We start from the raw sequence: 15,022 nt of genomic DNA, 5'->3' as shown, positions 1-15,022 counted from the left end.
TTATAGGGTCAGTTCACATGGGTGTTTCGTCCAAATAGATTTCTGCATGCCTGCAAAAAAGAATTTAGCGGCTCTTGCCAATATGTGGCGTTCACCACCCCCAGAAGGACATGGAAAAGCATCCCCGAAAGAGACCCGTTTCAAGGGCCCCTAAGCGTCAAGAAGAAAACAAAAATATCCAGACACACAAAAAAAAAAAAAGGCGTTTGAGCAAACATCAATAAACAACAGTACAGGAACTGTCCATTCAACTGAATATACATCGCATAAACAATGTGTATCATTTAATGTTGCGGGACGCCTATGTGAACCAACTCTAAAAGCAAACCTGTGCTGAAAATAAACTGATGAGATTAACAATTGTGTCTATACTCCTAAACAGCATTTTATTTTATTTTTATATTTGTATGTATGGTTTTTAATGTCTCAGCTGAGTAATGATAATTTTAGATGATTTAAAATCTGCAGCTTAACCACTTAGGTCTATCTGGACGGATATATCCGACCAGATAGAATGCACTGATGCCGCCGAGCACGTGCTCCCGCCGCCTTCCATAGCCCAGGGATCAATGAATGGGAACACAGTTCCCATTCATTGATCTAAGTCCCCATATGAAAGAACGATACAGTCAGCGAGAAGGCTCCACCTTTCATAAATCTCCTTCTGACCCATCTACGCTTTACTTCCGCTTGCGTAGTAATACTATGTGTGCAAAAGTAAGCTCCGAGGGCATCTTGTGGCCAAATAGTAAAATTACATCTGGAAATAAACATTTCCAGATGACATTTTTTTTACCATTAACCACTTAAGGACTGCAGTCTTAAAACCCCTTAAGGAGCAGGCACTTTTTTTCCATTGTGACCACTGCAGCATTAACGATTTATTGCTCGGTCATACAACCTACTATCTAAATTAATTTAACCTCCTTTTCTTGTCACTAATACGGCTTTCTTTTGGTGCTATTTGATTGCTGCTGTGATGTTTAGTTTTTATTATATTCATCAAAAATGGCATGAATTTTGTCAAAAAATGATTTTAACTTTCTGTGGTGACATTTTTCAAATAAAGTTAAATTTCTATATAAATGTTTTGTCCAAATTTATTGTGCTACATGTCTGATTAATAGACACTTATTGGATTGTTTTTTTGTTTGGGTAAAAGTTATAGCATTTACAAACTATGGTGCAAAAAGTGAATTTCCCCAGTTTGAAGCATCTTTTTTTTTGTCACAACTTAGCGGAAAATGATACTTTGTGCCAAAAAAAATTTCAATTTCTGCTCACTTGTGAGAAAAAAAATGAAATCTGCCACGGACTCACCATGCCTCTCTGAAAACTTTCCGGCGTCTACTTTACAAAATGGGGTCATTTGTGGGGTGTTTACTATCCTGGCATTTTGGGGGTGCTAAATTGTAAGCACCCCTGTAAAGCCTAAAGGTGCTCAAAGGACTTTGGGCCCTTTCGCGCACCTAGGCTGCAAAAAAGTGTCACACGTGGTATCGCCGTACTCAGGAGAAGTAGTACAATGTGTTTTGGGTTGTATTTTTACACATACCTATGCTGGGTGGGAAAATTTTTTGATTTTACACACAATTGTCCATTTACAGAGATATATCTCCCACCCAGCATGGGTAGGTGTAGAAATACATCCCAAAACATATTATACTACTTCTCCTGAGTACGGCAATATCACATGTGACACTTTTTTGCAGCCTAGGTGCGCTAAGGGGGCCAAACTCCTATGAGTACCTTTAGGATTTCACAGGTCATTTTGAGGCATTTGATTTCCAGACTACTGCTCACTGTTTAGGGCCCCTAAAATGCTAGGGCAGTATAGGAACCCCACAAGTGACCCCATTTTAAAAAGACAGTATCCCAAGGTATTCCGTTAGGAGTATGGTGAGTTCATAGAAGATTTTATTTTTTGTCACAGGTAAGCGGAAATTGATTTTTATTTTTTTCCCACAAAGTGTCATTTTCCACTAACTTGTGACAAAAATAAATTCTTCTATGAACTCATCATACACCTAATATAATAATTTGGGGTGTCTTCTTTCTAAAATGGGGTCACTTGTGGGGTTCCTATACTGCCCTGGCATTTTAAGGGACCTAAACCGTGAGGAGTAGCCCAGAAACCAAACGCCTCAAAATGACTGTTCAGGGGTATAAGCATCTGCAAATTTTGATGACAGGTGGTCTATGAGGGGCCGAATTTTGTGGAACCGGTCATAAGCAGGGTGGCCTCTAAGATGACAGGTTGTATTGGCACTGAAGTGCAGGAAGTTCTCAAATTGTGACCTGGAGAGAACATGGGCATGTGATGTATTGGGTGAGTAGACCAATAAGACCGCAATACATGCTTTTTGACTATGTTAAGGAGAAGGCCCCAAAAAATGTTACATTCGGAAACTTGGAGTGGTTTCTACTGAAAAGGCTGGGCAAGGTAGCTTCTTGGATTGGCGGTTGTGTATTGTGTGCCATAACGGTTGGTCTCAGCCACAATTAAGTCGTAGAGACCAGCAGTGATCAGAAAAAAAAAAATTCTGTCACAGCGGTGGGGCGGGTGAGGGTTTGGCCGGGTGATCAGAAGCCCGCAGGGTGCAGATTAGGGCCTGATCTGATGGTTAGGTGTGCTAGGGGGTGACAGGTGACAGGAAGTGATTGATGGGTGTCTCAGGGTGTGATTAGAGGGGAGAACAGATATAAATAATGCACTGGGGAGGTGATCAAGGGGGGGTCTGAGGGCAATCTGAGGGTGTGGGTGGGTAATTGGGTGCCCGTAAGGGGCAGATTAGGGTCTGATTTGATGGGTAGCAGTGACAGGTGGTGACAGGAGGTGATTGATGGGTGATCAGTGGGTGATTAGAGGGGAGAACAGATGTAAACCATCCACTTGAGAGGTGATCTGAGGGCGGGTCTGCGGGCGATCAGGTGCCCGCAAGGGGCAGGTTAGGGTCTGATTTGATGGGTGGCAGTGACAGAGGTGATTGATAGGTGATCAGTGGGTGACTACCGGGGAGAACAGATGTATACAGTACACGGGGGGGGGGGTGATCAGGAGCCCCCAGGGGGCAGTTTAGGACCTGATCTAAAATATAGAGTTGACAGATAGTGACAGGGGGTGATTGATGGGTGATTAGGGGGGTGATTGGGTGCAAACAGTGGTCTGAGGGGGTCTGAAGGGTTCTGAGGGCGATCAGGGGGCAGGAGCAGTGTGCTGGTGTGCTTACTACAAAGGCTGCCTCCTCCCCTGGTGGTCCCTCGATCACTGGGACTACAAGGGTAGAAGGCAGCCTGTATAATACACTTTGTATACATTACAAAGTTTATTATACGCTTACTATGCGGCAGATCTGGGTTAACAACCCCCCGGCGCTGCTAATTGGCCCGCGGGTTGACGTCGCGGGTGGGCGGAGCCTAGTGCCGGCAGATGCGCGCGCAAGCCCCGGCTGCTCAGTCCCCCAGGTGCCGCCGCCGATCTGCGGTACGCAGTCCTGGGGGTGCCACTTTGCCACCGCCTATTGGTAGTGGGTGGTCGGCAAGTGGTTAAAATTAGTCCCTTTCCTCCCACACTCCCCAATAGCTACACAAACTTTTTTTTTTTTTGTAAAATAAAAAAAATAAAAAAATAAAAAAAAAATTACATAAATAGTTATCTTAAAGGGATACTGTAGGGGGGTCGGGGGAAAATGAGCTGAACTTACCCGGGGCTTCTAATGGTCCCCCACAGACATCCTGTGCCCGCGCAGCCGCTCACCGATGCTCCGGCCCCGCCTCCGGTTCACTTCTGGAATATCTGACTTTAAAGTCAGAAAACTACTGCGCCTGTGTTGCCGTGTCCTCGATCCCGCTGATGTCATCAAGAGCACACAGCGCAGGCCCAGTATGGTCTGTGTCTGCGCAGTACACTCCTGGTGACATCAGCGGGAGCGAGGACACGGCAACGCAGGCGCAGTGGTTTTCTGACTTTAAAGTCAGAGATTCCAGAAGTGAACCGGAGGCGGGCCGGAGCATTGGGGAGTGGCTGCGCCAACACAGGATGTCTGCCGGGGACCATTAGAAGCCCCGGGTAAGTTCAGCTCATTTTCCCCCGACCCCCCTACAGTATCCCTTTAAGGATTAAACTTTTCTAATATGTATGTAGTAAGGTATATTACTGATATTTTTTAAATTATGGTCTTGTTATAAGTGATGGACGCAAAACTGAAAAAAATGCACCTTTATTTCCAAATAAAATATCAGCGCCATACATTGTGATAGGGACATAATTTAAATGGACAAATGGGCAAATAAAATACATGGGTTTTAATTACGGTAGCATGTATTAATTTCAAACTATAATGGCCAAAAAATGAGAAATAATGATTTTTTTTCCCACTTCTTTCTTAATCTTCCTGTTAAAATGGATTTAGAATAAAATAATTCTTAGCAAAATGTACCACCCAACAAAAGCCTAAATGGTGTTGGTAAAAACAAGATATAGATCATTTCAGTGTGATAAGTAGTGATAAAGTTATTAGCGAATGAATGGGAGGTGAAAGTTGTTCAGATGCATAAGGTGAAACAACACTGTAGGCAGAAGTGGTTTATCTATCAAAGTGAACCTCCGGACTAAAAATGTACTCAGCAGAACTGAAAAGGCTTGGTGTTTAACAGTTTCACAGCATCAGAACTTTTTTTTTCTTACCAAAGCATCATTTTTAGCTAAGCTCCGCCTCAAAGAAAACTGCCCGGGCTTTTTTCCCTGATGCTGTGCAAAGCATGATGGGATTTCCTATGTTGTTATTCACGTTGCCTAGCAACTGGGAGGGGTGATCAGCACACAGGACAGTTGGAACTGTGTCTCATGCTCACTGTCACCTCCTTTGAACCACAAAGATGGCTGCCCCTCTGAAATCACAAACATTTGCCTGTTCTTTTAAAACAGGGTGGGTAAGAGATTATATTACCAATCTATTTTCATTAACATAACTAATGTAACTTAATGACAGTATGTTTGTTTAGGCTGAAGTTCCTCTTTAAGGTTTTTTTGTCTGTTGCCTTCATTATTTATATAGTGCTGACATATTCCGCATCGCTGTACAGAGTATATGGTCTTGTCACTTGACTGTCACTCAGAGGTGCTCACAATCTAATCCCCTATAGTCATACGTCTATTACTATAGCTACTATAGTCATATGTCTATATCGTGTAGCGTATGGGGAAGCCAGTTAACTTATCTGTATGTTTTTGGCATGTGGAAGGAAACCAGAGTGCCCGAAGGAAACCCACGCAAACACAGGGAGAACATGCAAACTCAGTGCAGATAGTGCCCTGGCTGGGATTTGAACCAGGGACCCAGTGCTGCAAGGCAAGAGTGCTAACCACTACGCCACCGTGCTGCCCACAGTGGCGTAGAAATGTCTCACTGCCCTGGGAGTTTTACAGCCTATAAATAGCTATCAGTGAGTGATGCTACACTCCAACTGGAGAGAAACGGTCATTCAATTTTAACCCTTACGACAAAAATTAACCTCTCTGGCGGTAAGCCCGACACAGTGTCGGGCTAGCTGCCGCAGGGGATCGCATGGCCCCGGGAGGATTTGTTTTTTTTTTTATAAAAATGGTTCTATTTGGTTAAGCTAGCACTTCGCTAGCTAACCATGTGACCCAAGTCCCTCCGATCACCGCCGATATAAGTACCCCCCAGGGATCCCGCGATGGCGCAGCCTCCCAATCAACACCCGGCTTCGTTATGGGGAGGATCGGAACTGCGCATGACGTCATGTCCGATCGTCTCCATAGCGACGAGTGAAGCTAATTGGGAAGCTACGGCTCTCGCTAGTGCTAGCTAACATAAAGAAAAACACTTTAATTATTAAAAAAAAATCCCTCCCGCGGAGGCAGCCACTGCATCTGCGTACCGCCAGGGAGGTTAAAAAAGGAATACATGTAATGAGTATGTGTATATATACACATACATATAAATAATATGTGTGTGTGTATACACATACTCATTACATATGTTTTTCAAGACTTCTACAATTACCTCTTCCTAATAGACAGTCTAAATAGTTTCTATTACATTGAGGCACTAGTGCTGTACAATATACAGATCTGCCACCTTTGATCTGTACAGCAGATACTACGCAAGTTTGCTAACAACACAGGGGGAGGGGGGCAGATAGATAGCCGAGGTAAGGTGGCTGATTTATTGCCTGAAAGATTACAGGGGTCCTTCATGGCTTCAGTATAAGCTGTGATAAAGCGCAGCTTTACAACTGTTTATAGCGGGCAGCTCGGCTCGTGAGTGCGGACAAACTAAAAACAACCAGGTGACAGGGAGGTGAGATCTGAAAAAATAAACAGTCATACCAGATGTTCCCCTGTGATTAATGTACTGGTCTGTTTAGTTCAACGCATAAAATGCAAATGACGGGCTACTGAAAGCTAAAGTGATTGAGCAAGCAGCTCTGTTTATTTTTCTGAAACTAAAGCTTTTTTATTGCAGCTTCTTTTGGATGATGGCTTAATTTTATGCTGCATTAATTTAAACAGTAGTTCGCCATAGCGCCCCTTTAAGCTCTGCTGAAAATCGTGGAGAGGGCTGTTATCTGACTTATTATCTCAAGTGTTATTCAACTATTTACTTTTCCTCTGCCAGAGGAGAGTTCATTAGTTCCCAGACTGCTCTGAAAGAATCATTTTGAATGCTGAGTGTTGTGTAATCTGCACATATTATAGAATGATGCAATGTTAGAAAAAACACTATATACCCGAAAATAAAAATATGAGAATATTTTCTTTGCTGCTAAACTTCTAGTAATTATTCATAGTACACAACCAATTCATTATATCATTTTTTTTTATTTTCGCTTCAGTGTCTCTTTAAAGTTCCGTGGAGAGATATGCAAAAGTTCAGATTGTTACATTCTATTTAGTTAAATGTATCTGTTGAGAAATGTTACACACTCTTTGGCTGTCCTCCAGCTCCTTCTCAGTCAGAGAGAGTGAGTCACATTCAACACTTAGATACATTTATGTAAACAAAATGTATCTATGTCAGCTTCGGATGCGTCTGCAGAAATCTCCAGGAACTTTAAAGCTCTGTGTAAACCCTTCCAATGCTGGTCTAGTAAAAAAAAAAAAAAAAATGCTGGTTGCATATAATATACTGTAAATAATGTTTTAGAGCAAAGTTGAAATGCAGGGTTATATTCCGCTTTAAGTCAGTTTAAGTACTCTAACCACTTCACACCAACAAATGTGTGCATGTGGACTTACATAAACATCCAGTAAAACTGTAATGGGAGGGATATGGTGGCTGCCATATTTATTTCCTTTTAAACAATACTAGTTGCCTGGCTATCCTGCTAATGTTCTGCCTCTAATACTTTTAACCATAAACCCTGAAAAAGCATATGCAGACCAGATGTTTGACACTATTGTCAGATCTGACAAGACTTGCTGCATGCTCGTTTCTGGTGTTATTCAGACACTACTGCAGCCAAATAAGGGCTGCCAGGCAACTGGTACTGTATAGAAAGGAAATAAACGTGGCAGCCTCCATATTCTTCTCACTTCAGTTGTCCTTTAATGCAGCGGTCCCCAACCTTTTTTGACCCAAGGACAGTTTCAGCATCGGGAAATTTTTCCAAGGTGTGTGTGTGTGTGTGTGTGTGTGTGTGTGTGTGTTTGGGGGGGGGCTTAGTTGTTCTACAGGCAGTGTCATAACAAAGAAGTCCTGGCAGCACTAGTCCTACACAACCACCATCCTCATTACTTTCAGCAGGAAAATATGCCTCTACACTGAGCATAACCCTCCAACACAAGGTACATTTGGTGTGACAGGTGGCGCAAAAAAAAAAAAAAAAAAAAGGAAAAAGAAGAAGGGGGTGCTGCCTATGATTCCCCATCTACTAGCGCAATCACCTCCAGCCTTTCTTACCCTCATCTGCCTCCCCTTACTTTACCCTTCTTTCCTCCCCATACTCCCTTCCCCTCACTCACTTCACCCTTCTCTCTTCACAGGACATTGAACTATGACATTTCTTATAACTTTTTAATGATGAAAATGCTTACTTTTGAAATCATGACAACAATCCCTCCTATTTTAACATGGTGAAGCTACAGTTTACAGTATCTCCATGGGAGTAATAACTCATCCTCACCTTTCTTCTTCATAACTTTCCAAAGGCCTGGAGGAACTTCTGAAATTTTACACATACTTAACCACTTCACCACTGAGGGGTTTTACCCCCTGACCACCAGAGCAATTTTCACCTTTCAGCGCTCCTTCCATTCATTCGTCTATAACTTTATCATTACTTATCGCAATGACATGAACTATATCTTGTTTTTTCCGCCACCAATTAGGCTTTCTTTAGGTGGGACATTATGCCAAGAATTATTTTTTTCTAAATGTGTTTTAATGGGAAAATAGGAAAAATGTGGGGAAAAAAAAATTATTTTTCAGTTTTCGGCCATTATAGTTTTTAAATAATGCATGCTACTGTAATTAAAACCCATGAAATTTATGTGCCCTTTTGTCCCGGTTATAAAACCGTTTAAATTATGTCCCTATCACAATGTTTGGCGCCAATATTTCATTTGGAAATAAAGGTGCATTTTTTTCAGTTTTGCGTCCATCCCTAATTACAAGCCCATAGTTTATAAAGTAACAGTGTTATACCCTCTTGACTTAAATATTTAAAAAGTTCAGTCCCTAAGGTAACTAATTATGTATTTTTTTTAATTGTAAATTTTTGATTTTTTTTTTAATTACAAAAAAAAAAAAAATGGGGAGTGTGGGAGGTAATGAGTTAATTTTGTGTGTAAAAGTCATTTATTTGTATGTGAAAAATGTGTAGGGTGTAGTTTACTATTTGGCCACAAGATGGCCACAGTAACTTTTTGCTTTATTGCGACCTCCAAGCCTCCTTCCGGAAGCTTGGAGGAAGAATAAGGAGGCTGGACACGTGAGTTTCTTCTCACAATGATCGCGCTGCCCATAGGAGAGCAGCGGGTCATTGTGGGGCTTAGATCAACGAACGGGAATGGATTTTCCCGTTCATTGATCTCCGGGCGAGCGGGCGGCGGCGGTTTTACTAGCGGCGGGCGGCGTGTTTACGAGCGGGAGCGCGGACAGCGTCGGGAACGCGGAAAGTACGTGTTTCTCCGTCCCTGGTTTTTAAAGGATGGAAAAAGGGGCGGAGAAATACGTACGCGCGGGGGTAAAGTGGTTAAAGGGAAGGTCCAAGCAAAAAAAAAAAAAAAAATAAATGAGTTTCACTTACCTGGGGCTTCTACCAGCCCCATGTAGCCATTCTGTGCCCTCGTAGTCACTCACTGCTGCTCCAGTCCCCCGCTGGCAGCTTTCTGACCTCGGAGGTCAGGTCCACATTGCATACATTTTTACGCATTCCAGCTAGTGCAGGAACAAAAATGTACGCGTTGCACCACTAATGCGTAAAAATGTATGTGTTAATGTTCCTGCACTAGCGGGAATGTGTAAAAATGTACGCAATTCGGCCCTGACCTCCGAGGTCAGAAAGTTGCCAGCGGGGGACTGGAGCAGCAGTGAGTGATTACGAGGGCACAGGATGGCTGCATGGGGCTGGTAGAAGCCCCAGGTAAGTGAAACTTTTTTTTTGCTTGGACCTTCCCTTTAAAGTGGAACTGAAGACTTACTGAAAAAAAAAAAGTTTTACTCACCTGGGGCTTCTGCCAGCCCCCTGCAGCCAACCTGTGCCCTAGCTGATCCTGAACAATCCTCCTTTTCCTCGCAGTTTAAGCCGACTTCTAAGTCAACGTCCACTGCGCCCTAGCCAAGCATATCCTTGTACGCATTCCCATAGCCAGGAGAAAATCTCTACTGCGCAGTACACTCTCGGCGGCGGGAGATTGTACGAGGATGCGCACGGCCAGATCGGTGCAGGCGACACCCACTGCACGAAGTGAAAATAAGCTGCGGCAGGGGAACGGAGGATCGTTCAGGACCGGCGTGGGCACAAGTCGGCTGCAGAGGACTGGCAGAAGCCAAAGGTAAGTGAAAATCTTTTTTCAGTTACTCTTCAGTTCCGCTTTAAAAAGGACCACTAATGTGGAAAAAATGTAAACCTTTATATTTTTCCCAAAGTAAAATGCACTATAAATTATTTTTCTTTCTAGGTCGCTCTCACGTGCACAAGATAGTAAAAATATGGCAGGTTAGGGATTAGTCCAGCTCCTCATGGAAGATTCTCAGCAATTCCCTTATTCTTTACAGAAAACAACAACTCTGGAGAGGATTTAGACAGATATTCTACTCCATTTTGGCATTTGGACTGAGCAACAAATCTCTGGGTCCTTTGTTCATCATTTGCCAAAATGCCATCTCAGACATGCAAGCAGGACACTGACAAACTCCAAATTACTTGGATGATTCTGCACAAAGACTTTATCGCTTACTGGAATTGGTACTGTATTTTGAACTTTAAGACATTCTACCTCATTTTCTCATGTCTTACTTAATTCTATCCAACTAATCTGTTTGGTTTTGTGTATAGTTTTATTATAAAAACAAAAATGTAATAGTTCTAGTTTCTGCCCTCGTTACATGATTATTCTGATCAATGCTAGAACTATCTGTCCTCAAGAAGAGTCACACTGCTGCATTGTCTTATCTTTATAAATTGTTCGATTTTGCTAGTTAGGTTGCAAAAACCTTTTATGAATAGCTGCTCCGAAGTTCTGGTGCTGGTGGCAGCAAAATCCCAGATTTCGAGCGCAAAAATCCATAACTTTTTTTGTTCACAGTGTATTTGCCTTCAGAAGCCTCTAGTAGATAACTGGATGAAACCTGAATGGCAACTGTGGCACAGTGAGATGGGAATAGCGGGGGTTTGTCACATAATTCCCACCCAATGTGGCAAAATGATCAATCCCTCACTGATATGAATGTGATCAGATAGGGATAGATTCCTAGCACGCGCACACCAAATTTTTTCAATAGATTTCAGTAGGATATCAATCATCTGAACTGCAGCGTTCTGTTGATCAACCACTGTTCCTGCCTTGCGGAGATTTTTTTTTTATTTTTATTCTGTTCAATTGATAATCCGATAGATTTTTAGGTCATGGTCGATCAGACATGATGATGCAGTAGATTTCCGGCAGATTTTGTCAGATGGAATCTAATAGGAATTGAACTATAAAATTGATAAGTGTCTTAAAGGTCTGCTTTTAAAACTTGGCTCATTTTTGAAAATACTTCCTGTTATTGCAGACAGATAGGTAACAAATGTTGTGGTAAATACTACAGTATGTGAAAGTATTTGCATGTAGCTTTAGAACAACAAACCTGAACTGCGTTAATTTTGAAAAGGGAAAATTATAAATGTAAAACAGTACAGACAAAGAAAGTTAGCAAAAAATGTTAGGTAACATGTACAGACGGATCACTACTTTCCTTTCTTAAATCAACAAATTGTTTAAGATCAAGAACTATGGTATTTTTATGTATAATAACTGAAAAGTATTGGTTTTTATTCCTTTTGCTGACAAACTGTTACCCCTAAATTGTACCTCTGGTGTCAAAACCAGTTTTCACATTTGTGTTAATGTGACTGCAGAGCGTGTTTAACTACCTGTAAGAGGAGGGGCAGCGGAGAACTATTTTTTTCCTCATTTTCTTTTCTGTCACAAGGGGCTGACATGGCCCGAGTGACAGTATACACTGGTGCCATGTCCTTTTTAGTGACATTGGGCACCTTATTCAATTCAGGAGATAATAGACTCACTACATATAAATCTCCCCTGACTTACACATAGGTCACCGGGTTGCTTTAACAGCAAATGTAACACTCCTGATGCCTGGGAGAATTCTAAATTATCTGGTAAATATTACAAATCAACTTCAGCTTTAAAAAAGTTGCTTTAGGCAAAATGCTAAGTGATTTCTATACCTTTTGCTATGTGGTCTTATAGGACTCACGAGGCCAAATACTAAAAAAAAAGTTAAATACCTGCATGAAATTTTAATGCACGGAGGACGCCATCCGCGCCCTCCCGCCGAGTCCCCGCTGCTCATTAGCCCCCTGGGCCGGCTCCCAACCCCACAGCCCGGGTCGGGATCTCCTGCCTCCACTAAAGTGGCCGCTTGAGCTGGCCGCGGCTGCGCAGTCTGCACAGACACGAGTGCCGCTCTAGGGCCTCTCCCCCGATCCACGCTACAGGCTGTCAAGCGGTCACTTTACTGGAGGCAGGAGAGCCCGACCCGGGCTGTGGGGTCGGGAGCCGGCCCGGGGGGCTATTGAGCAGCGGGGACCTGGCAGAACGGCACAGAGGGCGTCATCCGTGCATTAAAATTTCGTGCAGTGTTTTTTTTTTAGTATTTCGCCTCGTGAGTCCTTTAAGCCCCATCTACACGATACGATTCTTTGTGCGAATCGATTACGATTCTATTTACGATCCGATTACATCCAACATGTGCGATCGGGATTCGATTCAATTTGATTTACCATTGTTTTGCAATGGCAAATCGAATTGAATCGAATCCCAATTGGACATGTCGGATTTAATCGGATCGTAAATAGAATTGTAATCGAATCACACAAAGAATCGTATCGTGTAGATGGGGCTTTAAAGGGAACCTGAAATGAAGTGAAAAAAAAAACAAATAAAAAACCTGGAGCTTCTAACAGCCCTCTGCAGCCACCCTGTGCCCGCACCATCCTGGAACAATCTTCTGGTCCCCCGTAGTGGCTTAGTTTTGATTTCTGCGACCGAGCCAGTCGCCGACCACTGCGCCTCTGGAGCTCTGGTTGTGCACGTCCTTAAACTTTCCATAATGGTTTAATTTGTGGTCTTTTTATCATGTCCAATTTCTTCTAGGGCTATGCAAACAATGGCGCTGTTCCAATTAGTGCAAAAAAAAAAAAGTGCACCTTGGGTATAATGGATTGTTGCACCAACAGTTTGTTACTTAGTAAGGCATATCCAACATAATCCAGCATAAAAGATGACATTTCCAAAGTTATCGTCAAATTGTAACAAAACGGCATAAATCCAAATGTTACAAAATAGCAATATATGGGTAGGCCAGGGTCTCTAGTTTTACTAACAGTAACATTAGTGACTTCTTGACTGTTCTGACACTTCAGAGGCTTTGATAAGAAAGAATTACATTGTTACATTTGGTGAAAAAAAAAACAGACTTGAAAACAAGCCATTGAAGCTACTTGTAGTTAAAGGTCTGCTGTAAGCCCAAAAAGCACTCTATGTATATAGGGTATCATTTTCACTGTGACAAGTAAGATAATAGAATTTGGGGTGTTTAAGAGCGAATGTCTATATCGTGTGGTTATTTTTTGTAAGAAATGTTACGTGAATTTGTTTTTTAGTGACAAAGTAAAAAAAAAATTCAATTTCCAAAGTTATGGTCAAAATTCAGCAGAACTCAAATGTTACAAAATAGCATCTGCGTAGGCCTGGATCTTTAGTTTTCAGAATGGTGACATTTATGACTTTTTTTTCAATTGAGATAGGAAATGTTTGGAAAGTGCTGCTAAGTACTGGTGTATACATTTGACTGCTTTTTTATTTGATTACTGTTATCTAATTCCTTTCACATTTTTCTGATGGCAGGCTGCTGAAATTCTGACGGCAGACTCAGCCATGAGGGGAGGGGGGAAATTTCCTCACAGTGTATGTGTTAACTCTGTGCAGAGAGCTCAGTCAGAGACAGGAAGAGCTTTCTCTCACAAAGAGCAGAGGAAATATATTTTACATTGATGTGAAAAACTATTTGCTACCTTCCTGATTTCTTATTCTTTTGCATGTTTGTCACACTTAAATGTTCCTGCTCATCAAAAACCGTTAACTATTAGTCAAAGATAACATAATTGAACACAAAATGCAGTTTTAAATGATGGTTTTTATTATTTAGTGAGAAAAAAAAACTCCAAATCTACATGGTCCTGTGTGAAAAAGTGATTGCCCCCCCTTGTTAAAAAATACCTTAACTGTGGTTTATCACACCTGAGTTCAATTTCTGTAGTCACCCCAGGCCTGATTACTGCCACACCTGCTTCAATCAAGAAATCACTTAAATAGGAGCTGACACAGAGAAGTAGACCAAAAGCACCTCAAAAGCTAGACATTATGCCAAGATCCAAAGAAATTCAGGAACAAATGAGAACAAAAGTAATCGAGATCTATCAGTCTGGTAAAGGTTATAAAGCCATTTCTAAAGCTTTGGGACTCCAGCGAACCACAGTGAGAGCCATTATCCACAAATGGCAAAAACATGTAACAGTGATAAACCTTCCCAGGAGTGGCGGGCCGACCAAAATTACCCCAAGAGCACAGAGAAAACTCATCCGAGAGGCCACAAAAGACCCCAGGACAACATCTAAAGAACTGCAGGCCTCACTTGCCTCAATTAAGGTCAGTGTTTACGACTCCACCATAAGACAGAGACTGGGCAAAAACGGGCTGCATGGCAGATATCCAAGCCACTTTTAAGCAAAAAGAACATTAAAGAGGAACTGTAACATGAAAAGATCCCCTCCATTGCGATCCCATCCATTATACTGAATGGGATCGCGGGCTGAAGCTCCCTGAAATGCAGCACACCATGCGTGGCAATTCAGCGGTGAATCACCACGCATGGATGAAAATGGCAGACAGTGCAGTCTATGCACGGTCCGCTGTTTCTGCGATTGTGTTTCCATATGGAAACTAGCCTTAAGACCTGACAATTCATGGCATTTTAAAAGGTCTATAACAAAAAAGATGATTTCCACGCTACCAAAATGATTACTAATCACTAGGTATGATCAATGAGATAAGTGATAGCGGGGAAACCAGGGCCCCGATTGCAAAGGAAGGCTCTGTAGGATCCAGAGCTTTTTTTTTTTTTTTTTTAAACACATTTCAGTTTCACTTTAAATGTTTTACATTATTATTATTTATTGTATTTATAAAGATACATAATACATAAAGATAGCATCACTAATGACAAGGTTCACGTAACACAAGTCTACTAAAATACACACTAGA

General features: G+C 42.0%; 1 protein-coding gene across 4 annotated transcripts in view; it reads right to left on the bottom strand.

Annotated features, from left to right (window-relative positions):
* Nucleotides 1-15,022, bottom strand: part of SLC20A2 (solute carrier family 20 member 2) — a 129,857-nt gene that overhangs the window by 76,052 nt on the left and 38,783 nt on the right. The window lies entirely within an intron of this gene.

This window comes from Hyperolius riggenbachi, chromosome 1 (assembly GCF_040937935.1).
Source record: "Hyperolius riggenbachi isolate aHypRig1 chromosome 1, aHypRig1.pri, whole genome shotgun sequence".
Classification (NCBI taxonomy): Eukaryota; Metazoa; Chordata; class Amphibia; order Anura; family Hyperoliidae; genus Hyperolius; species Hyperolius riggenbachi.
Note: the sequence above shows the minus strand (reverse complement) of the source record. Positions and strands in the feature narration are given on the sequence as shown.